Source organism: Lissotriton helveticus, chromosome 6 (genome assembly GCF_964261635.1).
Source record: "Lissotriton helveticus chromosome 6, aLisHel1.1, whole genome shotgun sequence".
Classification (NCBI taxonomy): domain Eukaryota; kingdom Metazoa; phylum Chordata; class Amphibia; order Caudata; family Salamandridae; genus Lissotriton; species Lissotriton helveticus.
In genome coordinates, this window is record NC_136067.1 from 258,769,577 (window position 1) to 258,792,182 (window position 22,606).

A 22,606-nucleotide genomic window follows, 5' to 3' on the forward strand; every position below is an offset into this window, starting at 1 on the left:
TCCCTGAGCAACAATTTTGCCACTGTGAGTGTATCGCACCTACGTGTAGGGTACGCTTCAACCCATCTGGAAAATACGCATACAATCACCAACACATACCGAAGGCGATTGACTCTTGGCATTTCGATGAAATCTAGTTGCATTCTATTGAAAGGCCCCCCCGACCTCCCAATGTGACTCAGTGTGACTGGTGTTCGTTTGCCTACGTTCAGCTGTTGGCAAGTAACACATCGCTTACATACTGATTCTGCTGCTATTCTAAATTTAGGACAATACCAAGTCTGCCTAAAAACTCTCATCATAGCATCCCTTCCTAGATGTACTGGACCATGTATGTCTCTCGCCATGGGATTAGCTAATTCTTCAGGTAACACAGCTCTCCCATCTGCTGAAACCCAAAAATCCATTTCACTTCGCACACAACCTGCTATTTCCCATGCCTTTTTCTCTGTTTCAGGTGCGTTCTCCTGCATTATTCTTAAATCCTCCCAAGTGTCTACAGTTTCTAACATCATACTTAATTCAGTCTTTTCTTCTGCACCTTCTATTTCCACCTTTGAGAAAGAATAACTTTGTTCCGCACAATAGCGTGCGACTTCATCAGCATATCTATTACCTTGTGACACAAAATCTGTATTCTTAGTATGAGCTACACACTTTACTACTGCGATGTCAACAGGACCTTGTAATGCTTCTATCAGCAATCGCACAAATTCTCCATTTCGAATGGGCGAACCAGAGGAGGTCATGTAACCCCTCTGAGACCACAACTGCCCGAAATCATGAACCACACCGAAACCATATTGGCTGTCCGTGTAGATGGTGACTCTCTTTCCATTTCCTGCTATGCAGGCACGAGTTAGGGCAATAATCTCTGCTACCTGTGCGGAATGTACTCCTTCCAGGCAAGCGGCTTCCACAACTCCAGTAATGGTACAAACAGCATAAGCTGCTCTCAACCGACCAGTATCGTCTCTTAAACATGAGCCATCCACAAAATAAATTTCATCGGGGTCAGACAATGGCTCATCCACAATATCTGGTCGGGGTTTCGTGCATAGTTCAGTCACATCAAGGCAATCGTGGTCTTCACATCCTTCGCCTTCTATTTCCGTAGGTAATGGCATCAAAGTAGCAGGATTCAAGACAGAGCATCTCCTGAGAGTCACGTTTTCTGCGGCAAGTATAACTTGCTCGTAACGCGTGAGCCTGCTATTGGTCAGATGCTGCGTCTTCGTCCTGGTCATTAACAATTCAACTGAATGTGGTACATACACCACTACTGGATGTCCCATCACAATACTCTCGCTCCTTTCAATGCTGACACCCGTTGCAGCAACGGATTTGAGACATCCGGGCAACGCTGCGGCTACTGGATCTAATGTAGCCGAAAAATATGCAACTGGTCTACGGGCATTACCGTGGGTCTGTGCCAAGACTGACAAAGCACATCCCTCTCTCTCACAGCAATACAGTGAAAATGACTTCTCGTAATCGGGCATTCCCAAAGCTGGGGCACGACACAAATCGTCTCTCAGCTGTAAAAACGCCACCAGACATTCTTCATCCCATGGTACCGGATCACTCACCTCCTTGTGCGTCAGTTTCTGTAAGGGCTTTGCTTTCAGTGAAAAGTTAACTATCCACTGTCGGCAGTAACCCACCATTCCTAGGAACATTCTAACCTCTCTCTGAGTTGTAGGCGCATTCATTTTCATTATCGCCTCAATCCTCTCAGGGGACACCTTACGTTTCCCTTTTTCTAACCTGTGCCCTAGATACTGTACTTCTGTCAGACAATACTGCAACTTGCTCGGAGATACCTTATGTCCATTTTCAGCTAAATGGTTCAGTAAGGCAATTGAGTCTGCTTTACAAGCTTCCTCTGTTTCTGACGCAACAAGTAGGTCATCTATGTACTGTACCAGAACCGAGTTCTGTGGCAGTACTAGATTCTCAAGATTCTTCTTCAACAACTGATTAAAGATGGATGGGCTGTCTGTGAATCCTTGTGGGATTCGACACCATGTTAAAACGCGATCTTCCATTTTAAAAGCAAAAAGATACCTGCTCTCTTCATCCAATGGGATTGAAAAGAAAGCCTGACAAAGATCTATCACTGTGAACCATTCTGCTTGACATGGTATTTGAAACAATATCACTGATGGATTCGGTACCACGGGACAACATGAAACGACTATGTTGTTAATTTTTCGTAAATCCTGAACTATCCTAAACTTCCCGCTAGGTTTCTGCAAACCCATAATCGGGGAGTTACAAGGACTACCCACGATTTCTTTCAGTATTCCCTGCTGTATCATTGACTCGATCACAGGCTTTATTCCTGCAATCGTTTCCTGTGACAATTTGTATTGAGGCGTTCTTGGAAACTCAACATTTGGTTTTACCAATATTTTTACCGGTTCTACCCCTTTAATCAATCCTATATCTTCTCCTGTGAAATCCCACACCTCTGACGCCACTGCATCTCGTAGGTCTTGTGGAAGATCTTCTACAGTCAGAGTAGGATATAGTTCTACACAGAATTTTGAATTGGCCACCTTAAAGGTAGCATCATCGTCGGTAGTCTGTACCTCCACTCCTTGTGGGGTGCAGTATATGGTGCAATTCAATTTGCATAACAAATCCCTTCCTAACAGACATACCGGACTCGAGTCACAAACCACAAACTGATGTTCGTTCATATGATTTCCTATTTTCACAGATACTGGTTCTGTCAAGGGACTAGTCATTCTTTTATTTGCGACTCCTACCACTTGAATTGTTTCCCCTGACATTGGCAAGTCTGGAACTACCGCTGATCTCAGAGTCGAACGAGTAGCCCCAGTGTCCACTAAGAACGTAGTGGGACACCCTGCCACTTCTGCCTCAACAAATGGCCCTCTTTGATCCACTTCTAGGACTGCCCCGAGGGTACAATCCTCTTCACTGCTCACCCGCTGTCCTGTCAATGGGTCAAAACACTTTTCTTCCTCGATAAACAGAGGCATTTGTTTAAAGACCTTTCCCCCAGCTGCTATCTTCGGTGGCTGTGGGAATTGGGCCCGTGGAGCCGAAGTCCCCCCTTTGGCCACCTTACTGCTCGGAACTGTCACCTTTTGCACTGGGTCTTCTTGGACCTGCTCTTCTACTTCTAGCTCTCCATTTTCAGGGTTAAAGGGACACTCGCGTCGCCAATGCCCCACCTGGTGACACTGATGACACTTTGTCGTTTTCTTTAAAGTGGCAAAGTCTATCCTAGGTCTCTGCCCTTCTTCATTATCTTTGCTCTGACCATTTGGTTTTCGTCCCATCCCCTGCTTCTGCTGGCCACCCTTCCCAGCGGACTGCATTTGCACCACCATCAATTTCTCCTTTAGATTCTTGGCTTTAGAATCTATCTCGTCACTGCAGTACCTCGCATATCGTAAAATCTCATCTAGTGGTTTGTTCTGCCAACAGATTAAATGTTGCTGTATCATCAAACAAATATCAGGTCTCAACCCCAAGGCAAACTTTGACACGAACTGCCCTATATCTTTGGGATCCATTACATCTAGTCCACTGTATTGCTTGAATGTTTTCAATAATCTCTCATAAAACTCGTGCACGGTCTCCTTCGGTTCTTGCCTTGTTCGATCTATTTTTACCCAATCTATGTCCTGTGGTGGTACCTTATCTTTCAGCCATGCTATTACCCTTTCATACTTTCGCATGACAATCTCAGACGGTCCATTAGTCCGAGCATCCCTCAAGGGTTCAGCATTTGGCCATTCGACACTAGTATTTTTTTATTGATTGTATGCTTTTTAAGATATTGTTATATGTCGAAATAAAGCCTTTTTGACTGACTGACTGACTGACTAGTCTTGCAAGGGGTCCACAGATCAGATGGGACCACGATGTCAAACAACGTGTTCAAATCAATCCACAATACCTTCGAAATTTTAACAAACCTCTCTACCTGCTTATACCACTCTACTGGATTGTCCCGCAACTTCGGAAATGAGTTGGTAAATGCAGCTAAATCTCCTCTACTCCAGGGCACATGTACATAATTTCCGTTTGATATTTCTCGCAAAGGGAATGCCTCCATCTGCATTACCCTTCCCTCAGGGGTCATCACATTTGTACTTCGCCTAACTGTGCCCTTATTCGACCACCTTTCTTCCCATTTATCCAGTTCCCTCCACACTCTTATCCCTGTTACCAGCTCTCTTATGTGTGTTTTTAATCCAGTAGTTCTCTTCTCATCTAGATCTTGGTCTGCGTACTGTAATCTGTGGTTACTCTGTAATGCCCTTGTCCTAGACAAATCCACGGCATACCTGTCTGCCAAATCAGTCAATTTCTCATGAAACGCTCTAGCTTTCCTAGTAATATCCTTTGCCATGAACAATAACTCATCCTGTTCATACAATTCTATCCTTTCCAAAGGCAATGTTCCATCTATTATCTCATCAACATCTGATTTTAAACTAGTAACATCAAGCCTCTTTGCCTTAATTTCAGCTTTCAAGACACTCAATTTAGCTCCTCCATCCGCATCTCTCCCATCCCAGCTCCGAGATCTACGTTTAGGTATTGGTGAATTATAGGGAGTCCTCCCCTGTTCCCATCTCTCTAAGTCCCATGCCTTTCCATCTTCTCGGGGTGGGTGGTGAAACACTCCTTCATGCCTCCTAGCCTCTCTCTCCCCATCCTGGCTAGTTTCACGGGATGCAGGGTAAGATGTTTCATTACTCCCTCTTTCTTCCCTACTTCCCTGTGATTCCTGATTATTCGAGGCGTGGCGGGACCTATCGCTGTTCTCCTTTCTCCAATGTTGAACGTCTTCCCCAAGTGTATGATGAAGGCACCTAAACCTATTCTGAAAAGCCCGTACCGCCTCATCTCCTCCTTTCCCCCAGAGACGGGACATTTCCTCACATTCTACAATCCTAGTATTTTGTTCCGGCTGTTCTCTGATTTGTAGGACCTGCATCCCCTCTATTCTCTTGACTTTGGCCTTCCCGGCCCTGACTGCTTTCGCTGGCCCCACAATGAGATACAGTCCCGTTACCCCTGCTTTCCCACTCTGGTTCTGTTCTTGTCCTGTTACTTGGAGATATTACGGACCCGTCCCATTCCCTCAAATCTGCTCTTAACTCTGAAAAAGATCTTGGCCGTGGTCCCCTTAGATCCATTGGTCCTCTCGGACCTCCCTGTTCTGAATTGGGACCGACAGTTGTGTCTAATGGGGTGTTCCATGTTACCGAACCTGGCAATTGTTTCCATGCATTTGTCACATTATTCCTCCTTTCCATCTCAATCCTTTCCCTATCCAATTGCCTTTGTTGTTCCCCTCTATCTCTCTCAGAATTATAGATCGAAACTATGGGTCCTATGGTAACAGGCACTTGAAGAGCGTCTGGCAATCCCACAGACTCAACCCTTTCTGTGGTTGGCGTTTTCTGCACCACAAACCTTCCCACTACACTCTGTACAGTGTTGTTTGGAGGTGTTTCTCCACTTTTGATAGGTGTCCATTCCGATATAGGGAGTGGTGTATATCCCTCTATGTCATTTCCATCTTCCCTTGCGAGCCCTCTATCTTCTATTAACCCCACTCTCGGAGGTGGTCTATCCATTAACAATCTGTTTATCAGATTGTCCTCCGACTCGCTTTCCTCGTCTTCTTCCATGAGGTTTCCTCCTCCTGACACCTCCCTCATCGGATACATTTTCTCCACCTCAATAGTCTGTACCCTCCAACGCTTTTCCTCCTCATCCCATTTGGAATCTCGCACTGCCCTTACCGATCGCGTCAGTCTTTGTTGACGCCTGTTCAAATTTCGGTCGTGTGCAGCCTTAATCCATGCATTAAGAGCCTCAAACTGTGTTGGTCTGGGCGAGGGTTTCAATGAGGACATGGTTGCTTTCAGCCGATGTAACACCTCTAATTTAAACGTCCCGTACTTCGGGAACTGCATTTCCTCATTCCCTTCCGTAAGCTTATTCCAAGCCCCAATCCACAATATGGTATGCAGCCCCACATTCGTTGCCATATAATGAGCTGGCGTACCCTCTGGGGGAGCCTCTTCCCCGTAATAATGTTCACTTCGTTTACGTTTAAAAATCCCTTTCAAACACTTAAAACACTTCATGATTTCTCTTTTCTCCGCGTTTGTTTACTTCCTGATGACACTCCACCAATCTCAGCGCCGTTCTCACTAACTGGCCTATCCGTACGCGACTTTCCTCCGACGTCACGCTAGCCGCCCAACCAGAACGCGGCTTTAGCTAACGTCACACCAACCGCTCAATCAGAGCGCGGCTCTAGCCGACGTCACCCGTCCCCCTTCGCAGCAGTTCCCCTCCTTTCTCAGCTCGTCTCCTCGGTCATGCACGCATCCCATTCATACTCTGAAAAATGATTACTTCCGTCCAAGCGATCACCTTTCTTGACTGTACGCCCACAGTCTTTCTGTAGTTGTCACCTTAACCTGGCGAAATATCTTTCCGTTTACTTCCAGACAATCGCCTTCTCCGATAGGTTACTCACACGCAGTAACTTTCGACCAGCGTCCGTTACTCATACATTCACTCTTACACTCCCCCTATCTTGGATCCACGGCGGTCAATGGTACCTCGTGACCTCCGTACTATAGTCGACAACTACCCTGGATGTTCGATACACCCAAAACCACTTAAGCTCTGGCCTGAACTTAAGATTTCACCAGGTTACCAGCTTACCAGGTTGCGCGCGCTCACAACCTTCTCTCATTCACACTACAGGCATTCAACTCCGCAAGACATTACAATACAAATACAACACAAAACACCGCAATCTGTTCACGCATGACCCTTTTTATACTCACTCTCCGATACTGCTGCTTTTCTCGCACCGTCTGCACCTTTCGGCACACGATTCTTCCGCTGCTCGTCTCTCGGCGTCTCGGGCCTTGGGGTAAACTAACCTCTCTAGATTACCTTCCTCAAGAAGATAACCATCCTCTGCTACCAACTGCTAACGCGGGATTACTGGTTACTAATTATCTTACCAAATCCCAAACTATGTCGACTGAATCGTTGGTACCTGTCTTGGAGTAAAAGGTAATCTCGCAATAAGTCAATCAATTTAAGAACTTACACCACTCTAAATGACCACTGACCAAATTTAAGTTTTAAAGATTTAATATAAAGTCAAAGATAACTGAAGATACAAACTTCTCAAAATGAGATTCAAAAGGTAAATCGGTATCACTATAAACATGAACTTCTTGAATAATCTAAGTCTGAAGAACAAAATAATAAGTACAAGCTCAAAGACCATAAGGGTTGTCAAAATAGATATAAGTTGCAATCTCAAAGTCATTACAGAAAAGAAAATTAAGGTTAGTCTGTCCCTACACTATTTTAAATGACATCCCTACTTAGCAAGATCTTAACCCTCTAGGTGTCAGCCGTGGTGACTTCCTAAGAAGATCACGCACTTCTCTTTGTCTCTTCTCTGATAATGGGTCTCTCCTGATCAGCCTATCTGCCTACCCATCCGCTTCCTTAGGCTCCCAAAATCATCTGCTCTGCTCTCCTCCCGGGTCTCTTTCCCTAATACCAAATCACATTTCCAATAGAAACGCCCCTTGGGACGCCCCTCACGTGGTACATCTTTGCGCGGTAAACTCCATGATGGTACTCTTGAAGACCCTCGTTATAGTTGACCTTGGTTCCCAGGCTTCTTCTTCAGTGCGCTGATACCCCCTGAAATTCCTGGAAACTCCTACAGGCCTGCGCAAGGCGCCACTGAACAAAGTCCCTTTCATTCGAGCTGATTAGGACCCTCGCACCTGCATACAGCTCGTCCTGCAGTGGGCCTCAAATTCCAGACTCCACCATATCTTTAGTCATAAAACACTCTCAAAGCTCGGTGCTGGACACCTCGCGACCTCTTCTCTAACGAGCACATGACGATTTACACGACATGACATTATCTGCTCTGGCCTACTTGATTTACATGCAGCAGGTTCCTGCACTCTTAAAACGTTAACTTGATTTAAACAGCAAACATTCTTAACTAGCATACGTTTCTAAAATAACACATCTATAAAGCATATACCTTTAACCCTAAGTTCAATAGTACATTTGGAAGAACCATGTCAACCTTATCTCACATTATTTTAGCAGCACGTTCAGGTTTGCTGTGAATTGCCCTAAGGCCTACACATTATACTGGATTTTAAAGTTACATTTAATTCGGACATGATTCTTTTAACATGAGAACATGAGGTTTTCACATATATTCCAACATTTCTACATTAATCTCACACCGTTATAATTATAGTTACTCTACTTAACATTCTATACATTTCACTACTGAATATAAACCACTCTGTATATTTCACTCCTGGATATAAAACACTCGTGTGCAAAACATGTTTAAACTAACTACGTGTTTGTAAATATGGCGTACTTATACATTTTTTTCCAAACTTGTGCTCTCTCAGCACAAATGTTTCTCAGTGTTCATGTGACAGCCGTCGCACGTGATGCCAGATCACACGTTAGGTTGTGAATCAGAAGAACATGCTTGAGTTTACTAAAGCTTGCGCACTGCATCCGAACATTGGAATCATTATCAATGGTGGTTTATCCTGACGGACGGGCATTGAATGACACAAGTCAGGCAGAGGCTCCAAGGAGACAGCCACGTGTTGGGAGCAGTGGGGATTATTCTGGACCATAGTCAGCCACATACTTTACAGTGCGCAGTTTGCTGTCGGTGACCTGCTGCTGGCCTGTGCTTGACGTTGACTGAGAGTGCAGGTAGAGGCATGGATAGTAAAAATATATGAGAACTCAGTTACTGTTTTTATTTCGGAAAGTTGAATGAACTGAACAATTTTATTGCATATATCAAGATTCTGTGTTTAATCACTATAGCACACAGAGGCAATTCGTTTCAGAATACTTTTAACTTTTCTATAAAAATAATCTGTCTCTGTCTGATATGTGTGACTTGTACCCAGAATATTTATTTCAACATATGTTACAGTGAAGAGCTAACTTCAATGAACAGATGGTCTTCTACACATTGCTAAGCCAAACTCAGCCTATTTGTATTATATAAGTTTGCCCTGCGTGCCTTTTTCTACAATTGTGCATCAGCTGCAAAACACTGTATTCAGCTACAATCCTCTCCTGGAGTCCGTTTCTGAGAGCTCATCATGGAGAATGAACATCCTGGTAAGAGAGAGGCAGGAGCATGGAGGTAAAGAGCGAGAAGAGTTGAAATGGAGATGAATGCACTTACCTTGACAGAGAAACAAGAAGAAAGTAAAAGATGAGGAAGGTGGGAGAGGCGTAGGAATAAGAGCTATCTGGAAAAATGACAAATCAAATTTGAGATGTCTGAGGGACAGAGAGGTGAAGTTGTACCAATTCATTGGTATAAGTAATCTAGTTGGGTTTCCTTTGCATTCTGGTACTTGGAGTCTTTCGTTTGAATTACAAATGCCATAATGCAAAGAAAACAGGTTTAGATAAGCAATTCACTCCTAATGTAGGGCATTTTGAAATCTCCAATGAAAGACAGCCACACAGAACAACACACTGGGAAGAAGTAGAAGAAAGGAACTTAATAATAGACGAGATAGAGCTGACATGAGATAACTTGAAGTCATTGAGGAAAGAGGACAAGAGAAGATGTAGAAACCATGAGGTACTGGATGGCAATGGGAACAGACTGGGTAAGGAAACCTAAGGAAGGAAAATAAAGGATAGGGAGAGGCCAAAGGATGTGGAGGGAAATGGAATGGAATTAGCTATTTGAAGAGACTAATGGAGACTGGAAAGAATAAAATAGATGGGCACAGAAGGTACAAAAGAGGGGATAGTATGTCAGAATGTCAACCACATAAATATTGTTCAGGATATCAACTGCCAAAATGTAGTGAAAGTAAGTATATATAGATAAGCATAGATTTACTATTGTTCGTTCCACATCTCTGTAACTTAAAACACCACTGCCTTGTATGCCTCACCACTTTCAAAATTCACCAGCCACCACTGGTCCAGACAGAACTGCTAGGCCAGGTCAGGTCCTCCCTGAACTGGAATACAAGCAACCTATTATCAGTTTCAACCTGATTAGTATGCACGGTACTCACGTCTGGGCATTCCATCCATCACTTTTTTGTATTCTGTAATGTGTTGCCCTAAGTGGGACGTGTATGCCCAGACATTGGTACTGTGCACAATGTGGCCCTTGAATCGAGCTTTACCTGGCTGATGAGCCCTAACTAGGGCAAAACCGGTCCAGAGTTACTTGTGTTATGGTTCAGGGAGGACCTAGCCTGGCAGTTTAGGCTGGACTGTTCCTATTAGAGAATGCTCAAGATTGATTAGCAGATGACCTGTTCCAAACTGAGGTGGCATGGTGTGCAAAATAGCGGTCAACTGGAATGTGTCCCAGATTGATTACCAATGACTGAGATTATTTGAAGCATTTCATCCATCACTTTTTCGTATACTTTAATGTGTCGCCCTCAGTAGGAAGGGTATGCCCAGATGTGGGTCCTGTGCACACTGTCACTGGAACCAGGCTATACCTCATTGCCGAGTCCTAACAGCTGTAGGTGGTTTGTGTTCTGGTTCTGTGAGGACCTTGTCTGGCAGTTTGGACTGGAATGTTCTTATTGGAGCAGGTTCAAGACTGATTTGCATATGGCTGGGTCTAAACCAAGGATAGACTGGAATACGGCCCAAAGTGATTACCAATGGCTGATATTAATTCAAGTATTCCATCCATCACTTCTTTGTATACTTTATTTTGTCGCCCTAAGTACGATTGGTAAGCGCAGGTGTGAGTCCTGTGCACACTGTCACTGAAACCAAAGCTATACCTGGCTTATGAGCCCTAACTAGGTCAAAAGCAGTCCTAGGTTGCTTTTGTTCCGGTTTAGCGAGTCAGTCAATAGGCCCAGTTTCTTCGAAAGTAAAATAATGTTGTGGGCTGCCTTAGGTGTTGGGCCCCCCCCCGGGCTCCTGCTTATGGGGGGGTAGGGGTAGATGGGGCTCAACACTTAATTGACTGTTTTTCACCATGTCTACATGCCACTTAAAAGCCACTTGCTGCTGCTCCTCCCAGTGCTCACAGCACCGTTTCTGAAAGAAATGATGTTCTGTGCCTGGCTATGTTCTCGGTTCAGGGTTGGGGCATGCCGTGCTTTTATGCGCAGTGGAACTTCACTGATGAAGCGGAGACTTGCTGCTTGGTTTACTCATAATTTGGCTGTTGTTGTTTTAGGCTTGCACTCCCCACTGCCTTTTTCTCCAGTTCCCAACCAGCTTAATCTGCAGCTGAACACTCTCCTGCTCTTTATGGGGCTCATGGTTTGGTGTGCACATGCACTTTGCACTTAAAGGCAGATAATGTTCTACATGCATCTATCACTGACCAAGAAGGGCACTGTTTTCATTAAATAAGACGTTTTGAGCCTGAAGGCAGCAGGTTGACGCCTTATCTTTATCTTGCTATTTCAGGCATTGCTATTTTCCTTTTTTTGACCTTTATTACCTCAGCCCCTGTCACGTCCTCAGCCAGATAGAAGGGTATTCTTAGGAAACTACAGGTCCCAGAATGCTTGGATAGTGGTCTGTCTTTTGTGTCTATCAATTCTTTTCCTCTCATTCTACTTCCTATATAGACACCACTCTGTCATGGACTCGGGGCTTGTCACTTGTTCTTTTCATAGAAGCCCGAGTCCGATGGAAACAAACCGCCTGAGAAGCCATTCACCTCCTATCGTGCGTTTTCAATTCCGAACACCCACCGGCAGCTGATGCAAGAGGCCGTGGGTGTTTTCCTGAGCTGCGAGTAGAGGTCGCGTTCGCGCTGAGCGCTTCCGTGATCCATGACCTTTGGCAGCGCCTGAAGCAGTTCTGCTCGAGTCGTGCTGGGGCCCTAACTCGAGCTTGATTCTCTGGATTTCTTTTAAGGTCTCGCCTGTCGATGCGCATGCGCATCGAGCTTGCGAGACTATGGGGGCTTAAACAGTCTTTAACCAACTTGCAAGGAATCGTGGCGATTCCTTGCAGTGCCCGTGAAATTCAAGCTCAATGCGCATGCGCATTGAGCTTAAAAGCGCGTGCACATGCCCCCAGCCGCCTGCCTTGCATGTATTTTCCCTCAGGCGCACTCCTCCCACACCCCCGCTCCGCCCCCTCCCCTGCCTGCCGTGTCGCATTTCTTCAGTTCCCTCAGCCGCACTCCAGGCCCCTGCTGCTTTCACACCCTCTCCCCGCTCCGCCCCCTCCCCTGCCCGCCGTGTCGCATTTCTCCTCCCCCCTCCCCTTCTCTGCCTTCCCTCCGTCTTGTCTCTTTTGGTCTTATTCTTGTTTTAACTTTTTTTTCATCTTGGTTTGCCTTTCTTCACTTTCTACTGCAGTAACACACTCAGTTTGTCCCTTCACGCGACAGCATCTCTCAAATTGCAGTAAGTCTACACAGGGTTCTTTTTGATGCTCTACTTCGTTGCAGTTTGCATTTTAAATTTGCACACTTTTGATGCGGCCGCTGCTTTCACTTTCGCGTGCACAGGGACGAGTCCTCTTCACATCCACCCCCTACAAGTGGTGCCTCCCGCTCACGTAATGCTGGGTGGCTCTTGTTTACCCCACACTACCCAACCCCCCATCTTCGGGCCACTGCACTGTCTCGCCCGCCAGATTTGCATTTTGCCTAGCACCCTCGCCTTCAGTTCTCGTTGACAGTAAATAATAAAGCGTTTCCGCTATGCCGGCTCTGCAGTTCAGGGCCATGAACCATGTATGATAACATCACCCAAAGTCGCCATTCACATACCGTCTATACTACCGACTTTCAAAGGCCCTCATGCTTGTCTGGCTCCTCCCTAAGTAAAGCAATCCAGAAGTACAACTCTGAATCAAAGACTCTCTGCCTCATCACCATTTGCCAGCATGCGGAGACTTCAAAGACTTCAAGCTGTGGCCATAATCAGGCCCCCTGCTTGCCATAACCCCTCCCTTTTCCCCCTCCCTCCTGGACAGCCTCGCTCTCCCAAGCACCTCGCTTAGGCACATACATACACCACTCACGTGCTCCCCACCCCCCTCCTCCCCCGATCACTTTCACGTCCGTCCGTCTCCCTAGATATAACACAATTACACGCAAAACTGAAAATGTACAGCTCAGCTGTTGATCTCCCAACTCAATGCCGTATGTGCGACATCAAAGAGTTTAAATACCTATATTCCAAGTGCTACTGTTAATGCAGGTTAAGTGAAACTACTAGTTGTTTTGAAACTGGCATAATAAACTCATGTTTTAAAAATATTATTTTAATCTGTGCCAATTGATTGTAGTTTGCACTCGCCACAGGCAGCACAGTCACACACGCAACGCCACTCACACACGCAACGCCACTCACACACGCAACTCATCCACGCAACCCCACTCACACACGCAATGCCACTCACACACGCAACGCCACTCACACACGCAACGCCACTCACACACGCAACGCCACTCACACACGCAACGCCACTCACACACGCAACGCCACTCACACACGCAACGCCACTCACACACGCAACGCCACTCACCCACGCAACGCCACTCACCCACGCAACGCCACTCACCCACGCAACGCCACTCACCCATGCAACGGCACTCACACACGCAACGGCACTCACACACGCAACGGCACTCACACACGCAACGGCACTCACACACGCAACGCCACTCACACACGCAACGGCACTCACACACGCAACGCCACTCACACACGCAACGCCACTCACACACGCAACGCCACTCACACACGCAACGCCACTCACACACGCAACGCCACTCACACACGCAACGCCACTCACACACGCAACGCCACTCACACACGCAACGCCACTCACACACGCAACGCCACTCACACACGCAACGCCACTCACACACGCAACGCCACTCACACACGCCACTCATCGACGCAACGCCACTCATCGACGCAACGCCACTCATCGACGCAACGCCACTCATCGACGCAACGCCACTCATCGACGCAACGCCACTCCTCGACGCAACGCCACTCACACACGCAACGCCACTCACACACGCAACGCCACTCACACACGCCACTCATCCACGCAACGCCACTCATCCACGCAACGCCACTCATCCACGCAACGCCACTCATCCACGCAACGCCACTCATCCACGCAACGCCACTCATCCATTTGCAAAACGAAAAAGGTCAAACTCTTCTATTGCGAGACCTATTGCATTTTCAATGCTTGTTTGTTTGTGCTATTACTTTTGCCCTCATTTGGAACCCTCTTCCAGACGCTAGTGAGGCAACTAGCGTTTCGGGGTGTGGAGGAACTTATTTTCGACGGCAATATCCTTGTCAGAGGAAGAGAAGCCATTACGCGATTCTTTTCCTTCACAGAGCTGTTGAGAGGCTCGGAGTATATACACTGGGTTTTTGTGGACAGTTGAGTCCCTGCTGAAAGAACCTATCACTATTTTCTGTGGAATACAGCACCCAGAACAATTCAGGAAGACGTTGGCAGATAAGTAGAGGTCTTCTGTGATTAGTTACATTTGTTTTGTTGGCATCATTTTTTATGATGAACCACTGGCAAACCTGAACTACTGCAGCCAAGAACTTTGCTTTTCTTTACTTTATTTTTTCATTTTGTGCCTTTATTCTGAGGATACTTGTGGCAGTTATTAGAGGAGCCAGATGCAGACATACGAGTGTGGACTACAACCTTACCAACCCTTTGCACAGATGGTTTCTGGCTGCCACAGTGTTATGTTTTATTTATCCATTTTTACCTCTTCCCCTTGCGTGTCCATATCTGTGGAGTGTGTCTTTACCGCTCGCAGGTTGTGCAGCAGATAGGGAAGGGGCGAACTAGCTTCATCGCTCCTGCTGTACCGGCTTTATTAAGGTTAGTCAACCAGTCTCTGTCCTGACAGAGTGACAAGCCCACGGTAATCTACAGCCCGAGCGATGGACGCTACTACCGTACTAACATCAGTGTTAGAAACCCTGACAGCATTAAGAATGGAGGTAGATGCATTCAGAGGAGAAAACTTAGAACTAAGAAACGAGATGGGTACCTTACGAGGTGAGGTTGCCGGATTATCCCGACCAAGTACGGGCGGTTCTAGAGGGGCTAATTATATTAGGGACTATACGTTGCCCCCCTACACATTCAAGTTCCACCACACTACAGGGAGGTCAAAGCCCTTCTACCATTCAGGTCATTCAGCCTGTCCAACTGCCTTTGGCTCCTCCAGAGAGGTTCTTAGGGGACCCCAAAAGGTTCAGTACGTTTTTATGGCCAATGTAAATTGCATTTTATGTGCAAGCCCTCTGTATTTCCGGATGACCTGGCAAAAACAGCGTTTATGATGTCATATCTGTGAGGAAACGCGGCGAGCTGGTCTTTCCCTTTGATATAGAGAAACGATCCCGTGCTATCCAATTTTGCCGATTTCTGTGATGAAATGCGCAAGCTATTTGATCGCAAAGCACATATGCTCTCACTAGATAAGGAACTCATAACGCTCAGACAGGTCTCACAAGACCTTCTGTCTTATATTACTAATTTTAATCACCTTGTTATTGAAACTGATTGGCCTGCGGAAAAGACAATCTCATATTATCAAGGGTTAAGAGGAGAATTGAAGGACATCCTGGCACAGGTTGTACATATGCCTACCACATGTGAAGGATTTATCGATCTTACGGTACAATTGGATCACAGGCTGTAGGAGACAAAGGGGGATAAACAGCACCTAGACATTCGGTATCCAACATCCAGACCAAGGGCGTTTACTGAGGGAGTCTCTTATTCTAAAGACAGTACAGAACATATGCAGATAGGAGGAGTGTGGGGACCACTGAGTACCGATGAAAGAAACAGAAGACGCAACCAAAAACTATGTATGTACTGTGGGAAGGCAGGACATTTCATCAAGGACTGCCAATCAAAAACCAAGACTACATACAAAGAAGACAGAAACACTAGAGTTGTACCCCTCTATTGCGTCGGGAAACGATTATGCTCAGACAAGCTAGAGACCCCTTGTTTGAGTCAGGATAATGTCGGAGAGGTCTTTCACGCAGTAGCCAATACAATGCAAACTGCAGTGCCCCATATGAATTTGTGCGTCACGATAGAATGGCCAGGAGTGGCGACAGTGATTTTGCATGCCATGGTGGATTCCGGTGCTACAGGTAACTTTATTGACCAGCAATACGCACAGAGGCTGGGAGTACAGTGCATCAGGAAAAAGACCCCCCGAACATGTAAAGGCCGTAGACAGTACGGATCTGACATCGGGTCCAGTGTGTTTCCATACATGCCAACTCATCATTGGACAGAAACATTATGAACATATATATTTCGACCTTATAGACGCTCCCCAATTTAAGCTTATTTTGGGTATGCCGTGGCTGACGCAACATGATCCCGTAGTCCATGGGCGGCTCGCACAGTTACCCTAAACTCTGCCTATTGCCTTGATCATTGTAATCAGGACTGAGTACATAAAAACTCACAGGAGGAGAATCCTGCAGTCCTGCTAGCCAGTGGAGGAAGGGAGTTGAGCATTTGCACGGTCTCCTCGCTTCCAGAGGCCTATATGCAATACCAGGAGGTATTTAGCGTACAGGAGGCCAGTAAACTACACCCACACCGGGATTATGATTGTGTGATAGAGCTGGAACCTGGTGCGAGCATTCCCTGTATACGCCCTCACAGAGGCAGAGACTACCTACTTGCAACAATACTTGGAAAAACTCTTAGGGTCTGGTTTCATCCGTCCCTCAACGTCTCCTCCGTCCTCGCCACTATTTTTCATTCCGAAGCGCGAAGGGGGGTTACGGGCCTGCATCGACTATAGAGCTATCAACAGGGTGACAAAGAAGAACAGATACCCCCTTCCCCTCATACCTGTGCAGCTGGACCAGTTGAAAGATGCTAAGATCTTCACCAAGTTGGATTTAAGGGGAGCTTATCACCTTGTAAGAGTGCGGCTGGGGGACGAGTGGAAGACGGCCTTTCGCACGAAATTTGGGCTCTTCGAATATCAGGTAATGCCCTTCGGCCTCTGCAACGCCCCCGCTGCACTTCAATTTTTTATGGATGAAGTACTCAGAGGCCTGTTGGATGTTTCGTGCATTGTTTACATTGATGACATCCTGATATACTCAGCCACACGTGAAGAACACGTCAGGCATGTGGTAGCTGTGTTAGAGCACCTGAAGAAGCATGATCTGTATGCCAAATTGGAAAAACGTTTGTTCCATGCTACGGAAGTGGAGTTCCTGGGGTATGTCATTGGGCCAAATGGGTTACGCATGGACCAGAAGAACATACAAGCCATCATTCAGTGGGAATCCCCTTCATGCGTAAGAGCCTTGCAGAGCTTTTTAGGCTTTGCGAATTTTTATAGAAGGTTTATAAAGGAGTTCTCCAAGATAATACAACCTTTAACCCACTTACTTAAAAAAGGAGCGGTATTCCAGTGGACGGAATCTGCTGAACAAGCCTTCCAAACATTGAAGAAATGCTTCACGACAGCTCCCATTCTGAGGCATCCTGAGGCCAGTCAACCGTTTGTGATGGAAACGGATGCCTCCTACTATGCCATCGGAGGTATTCTCACGCAAAGACACCCTGACACAGGACAACTGCATCCTGTGGCATTCTTTTCACGGAAATTGTCAGCTTGTGAAATCAATTACAGCATTACACACAAGGAATTGCTGACACTAAAGAGGGCCTGTGAGGAGTGGAGACATCATCTACTGGGGGGCAGACATACTGTGGAAATATATACAGATCATCGGAATTTACTCTTTCTAAAGAGCGCAAGAGCACTAACTCCTAGACAGTTACGGTGGTCCTTATTCTTTTTTTACTTTGATTTAGTTACCAAATATCGTCCAGGACCCCGAAATGGCAAGGCTGACGCCCTCTCAAGGCCTATGCCTATTCCCGTAACTGACTCTTCCACAGCTGAAGAACCTTCTATCATTCTCCAGAAGGCTTCCTTCTCAGCCAACATCATGGCAATAACAAGCTCTACTGATTTCCTGAAACAAGTAAAGGAGAAAACGGATTCTTTGGACAAAAGAGCCTGGATCGAGAAGGAACCTTTGCAACGATCAATAAAAGACCATTTGCTGTTTCGTGGGAATCAGTTATATGTACCTGATACCTCCCTACAGACACATACTCTGCATTGGACTCATGATACAACCTTGAGCGGCCATATGGGAATACAGAAAACGTTACAGGCAGCTTCCAGATATTTCTGGTGGGAGACTTTACGTAAAGACACTGAAGAATACGTTTCCAAGTGTCCCATCAGCGCGCAGGCCAAAGCTCAGCATCAACGAAGTAGTGGGTTACTACGACCAATACCAACACCCCCTTTGCCCTGGCACACAGTGTCCATGGACTTTATAGTGGAGATGCCTCTCGGTTTCAGTAACAACACGATACTAGTAGTGGTTGACCATTTGACCAAAATGGGTCACTTCATAGCGTTAACCAAGTTACCCACATCTGGGGAATCGGCCAGGGTGATTTTACAACACATTGTACGACTGCATGGCGTTCCCTCAGTCCTCATTACAGATAGAGGAGCTCAGTTTACATCAAAGTTCTGGAAGGCTCTTTGTGTTGTCATGGAAATAGATGCCCGTCTGTCAACAAGTTACCATCCCCAGACAGACGGCAAAATGGAGAGGCTCAATCAGACATTAGAGCAATACTTGAGGTGCTTTACATTGCAACAAGGTGAGGAACGGGGAACGCTTTTGTGGACTGCGGAGTTCGCATACAACAATACTACACATTTATCGTTAGGTTGTTCACCCTTCTTTTGCCTACATGGGTATCATCCCAACCTGTTACCATTTGAGCAACCGGGGCAGTCCAACCATCCCACCATTCAGGAACATCATGCACACCTCAAAACAGTTCTGCAAAACACTAGGGTACACTTAGAGGCAGCCAGAAACCGAGACAAACTACATGCAGACAGAAAAAGAACCCCTGAACCAGCTTACAAGCTTGGTGACAAGGTTTGGTTAAACACCAAACATTTGAAATTTAAGGGTAATACGCGCTTACAGCCTAAATTCGTGGGTCCTTATCCCATAGTTGCCATAATCAACCCCGTGGCCATGAAGTTGAGACTCCCTGCCTCCTAGCACATACACCCTGTGTTCCATGTGTCTCTATTGAAGCCTTGGCTTCTTGGAACTAGAGCATTTGTGAGACCAAAACCAGTGTAAGTAGAGGTAGAGGAGGAGTATAAGGTCCAGACTATCCTTGATTGCAAACGCCTGAGGGGCCAAATACATTACCTGATAGATTGGAAAGGGTATTGGCCTGAGGAGCGCTCCTGTGAGCCGAGTGACAATCTCCATTGCCCGGGACTTCTGCGGCGTTTCCATGCGTTGTTCCCTTCTAAGCCTGGCGGACCGCCGAGACGTCGGTCATTAAGAGGGCGTTCTGTCACGTCCTCAGCCAGATAAAAGGGTATTCTTAGGAAACTACAGGTCCCAGAATGCTTGGATAGTGGTCTGTCTTTTGTGTCTGTCAATTCTTTTCCTCTCATTCTACTTCCTATATAGACACCACTCTGTCATGGACTCGGGGCTTGTCACTTGTTCTTTTCATAGAAGCCCGAGTCCGATGGAAACAAACCGCCTGAGAAGCCATTCACCTCGTATCGTGCATTTTCAATTCCGAACACCCACCGGCAGCTGATGCAAGAGGCCGCGGGTGTTTTCCTGAGCTGTGAGTAGAGGTTGCGTTTGCGCTGAGTGCTTCCATGATCCATGAACTTTGGCAGCGCCTGAAGCAGTTCTGCTCGAATCGCGCTGGGGCGCTAACTCGAGCTTGATTCTCTGGATTTCTTTTTTGTTTGTTATTGCTATTACTTTCGCCCTCATTTGGAACCCTCTTCCAGACGCTAGTGAGGCAACTAGCGTTTCGGGGTGTGGAGGAACCTATTTTCGACGGCAATAATCTTGTTAGAGGAAGAGAAGTCATTACGCGATTCTTTTCCTTCACAGAGCTGTTGAGAGGCTCGGAGTATATACACTGGGTTTTTGTGGACAGTTGAGTCCCTGCTGAAAGAATACAGCACCCAGAACAATTCAGGAAGACGTTGGCAGATAAGTAGCGGTCTTCTGTGATTATATACATTTGTTTTGTTGGCATCATTTTTTATGATGAACCACTGGCAAACCTGAACTACTGCAGCCAAGAACTTTTCTTTTCTTTACTTTATTTTTTCATTTTGTGCCTTTATTCTGAGGATACTTGTGGCTGTTATTAGAGGAGCCAGATGCAGACATAGGAGTGTGGACTACAACCTTACCAACCCTTGCCACAGATGGTTTCTGGCTGCCACAGTGTTATGTTTTATTTATCCCTTTTTACCCCTTCCCCTTGCGTGGCCATATCTGTGGAGTGTGTCTTTACCGCTCGCAGGTAGTGCCGCAGATAGGGAAGGGGAGAACTAGCTTCATCGCTCCTGCTATACCGGCTTTATTAAGGTTAGTCAACCAGTCTCTGTCCTGACAGTCCCTCACATTTCAGGCTGTCTCACACTCACCCTCTCCAAGTCTTCCATGCGGAGCACATTCACAGACACTGACATGCTCCTATTCCAAACCCACAGGCCTCTCTAGAGGCATTAGCGATAGGCCCAGATGGCAGTGCTCTGAAGCAGTCACTACCTCTGCTCAGACTTTAACTCTTGATGCTAGTCAAATCCTCTTCATGATCCTAACTCATAATTATATTTGCAGCTCTCCACCTCTCGCAGTCCTCCTCTTTGCTTCTCTCTACCCCCTCCCTGTTGTTGTCCGAGCCTCCTGCTTGCTCTCTTCTGCCTTAATCTCTCACTTTCCTCACTTCCCTGGTGCCTCCTTCCGTCTCTCTTCTCATCCATATTACCCCCTCTCATAATTTCTCTCACCATGTTGCTCCCCTGCTCTTGCTGCCCTTTTCGCTTGCTCTTTTTTTCCCTTTCTTTTTTCCTTTCCTCTTCCTGCCCCATGGTGATCTGACTACCACTTGTTTGCTCTCCTCCCCTTCCGCCTCTCTCTTTCTCACTTCTTCATGGATCCTGATGTATGTATGCAAGAATGCATGCTTTTAAGTATGTATATGTGTCTATGTAGGACTTATCTACATATATATGTGGCTATTTGTGTATATACATTTATTTAAGTATTGTAGGCGTTTTTGTAATCGTGGGATGACGTCAGCGCACTTGCTTAAGCATATTCATAGTCTGAAATTAAGGCCTGCGTTAGAGTAAAGCACTCTCTTGTGATACCCGAAAAGGTATGGCCTGCAATTTATATCAAGCATTTACAATGCAATAGGTCTCGCAATTACATTGTTTTGAGCCATTGGCATTGAAAATGTTATTGTTTTTTGTTTCCCCTTCATGAAGCATTAATCAAGTAATGGCGTTGTAAATGACAATGTCTTTTACCCCCGCATGCAGACAGACATAGAAGCCACACTACAAACGGGCACACATGCATGAACACACTGAGAAACACATGCACCCCGTGAAACAGACACACTAATACATAGAGATATCAATGGTAGGGATGGAGTATCATTAGTGCAGCAGGGTGAAAGGGTGTAAGAAGCCCATTAAGCCCCAATCATTACTACCCAACCCTGGGTGAAGGAGGTATTTACCCCTTGAAGCACACAAAGAAGTATGATGTTATTTTAAGAAAGGCCACATAAAGTGAGCTACAGTGCCCACTGCTTGTTTCCTACCCAGCTCGGCTCTACTTTGGATTTCATCCTTCTCATGTTGATAAAATTAGCTGCATTGAAATTGATTTGAACTCTAGAACAAGTCACCATATAGTTCTGCAGTGGCAGTTCAACTGCCAGAGCCACACAACCAGCGTTACTGTTCTTGGTATCATATAACGAGCTGTTCATGCAGTGCCCTGCTGGAGTTAAAGAAAGGGGGTGAGGGGGCAGAAATATATCTACCCACTGCACGCACTGGACAGTGACTTACCCTCGGCTGCTTTAAAACCTTTCTCTGATGAAGGTTTAGGGAGAATATGGTGTCTGGTGGCGAATTGCTGAACCTAAAAATCTGTACTTGAGCAGCAATTGTGTGACCCTGGGCAAAAGGGCATCTCCATCAGGCTTGCATGTAAAATACACGTAAGGTAAATGTATGCAGCGCTCTGCTATGTGTAAAGTACTATCTATATATTGCCAGTATGCAACCATTCTGTCCCCGGTGAACAAACTCTGAGCCTTGATAGTACACACAGCACTTCTGCAAGAAAGCTTCATTCTTAAGTATATTTAAAAACTCGTCCAACGGCTGGCTCGAGGTGGCACGTACTAATCTGCCGCTGCTGCATTAACTCGCTGGGCTATCATTAATGCACTTTGATAAGCATGCACGGCGTGCAATGGGGTGCACTCCCCTGCAGGGCATGCGCGGTGTTTGGGGGTGTTAATACCCGCACGTGGAAGGTTGCATTAAAGGGTAGGGGGGTGCCTCCTTCTGTTAAGACAC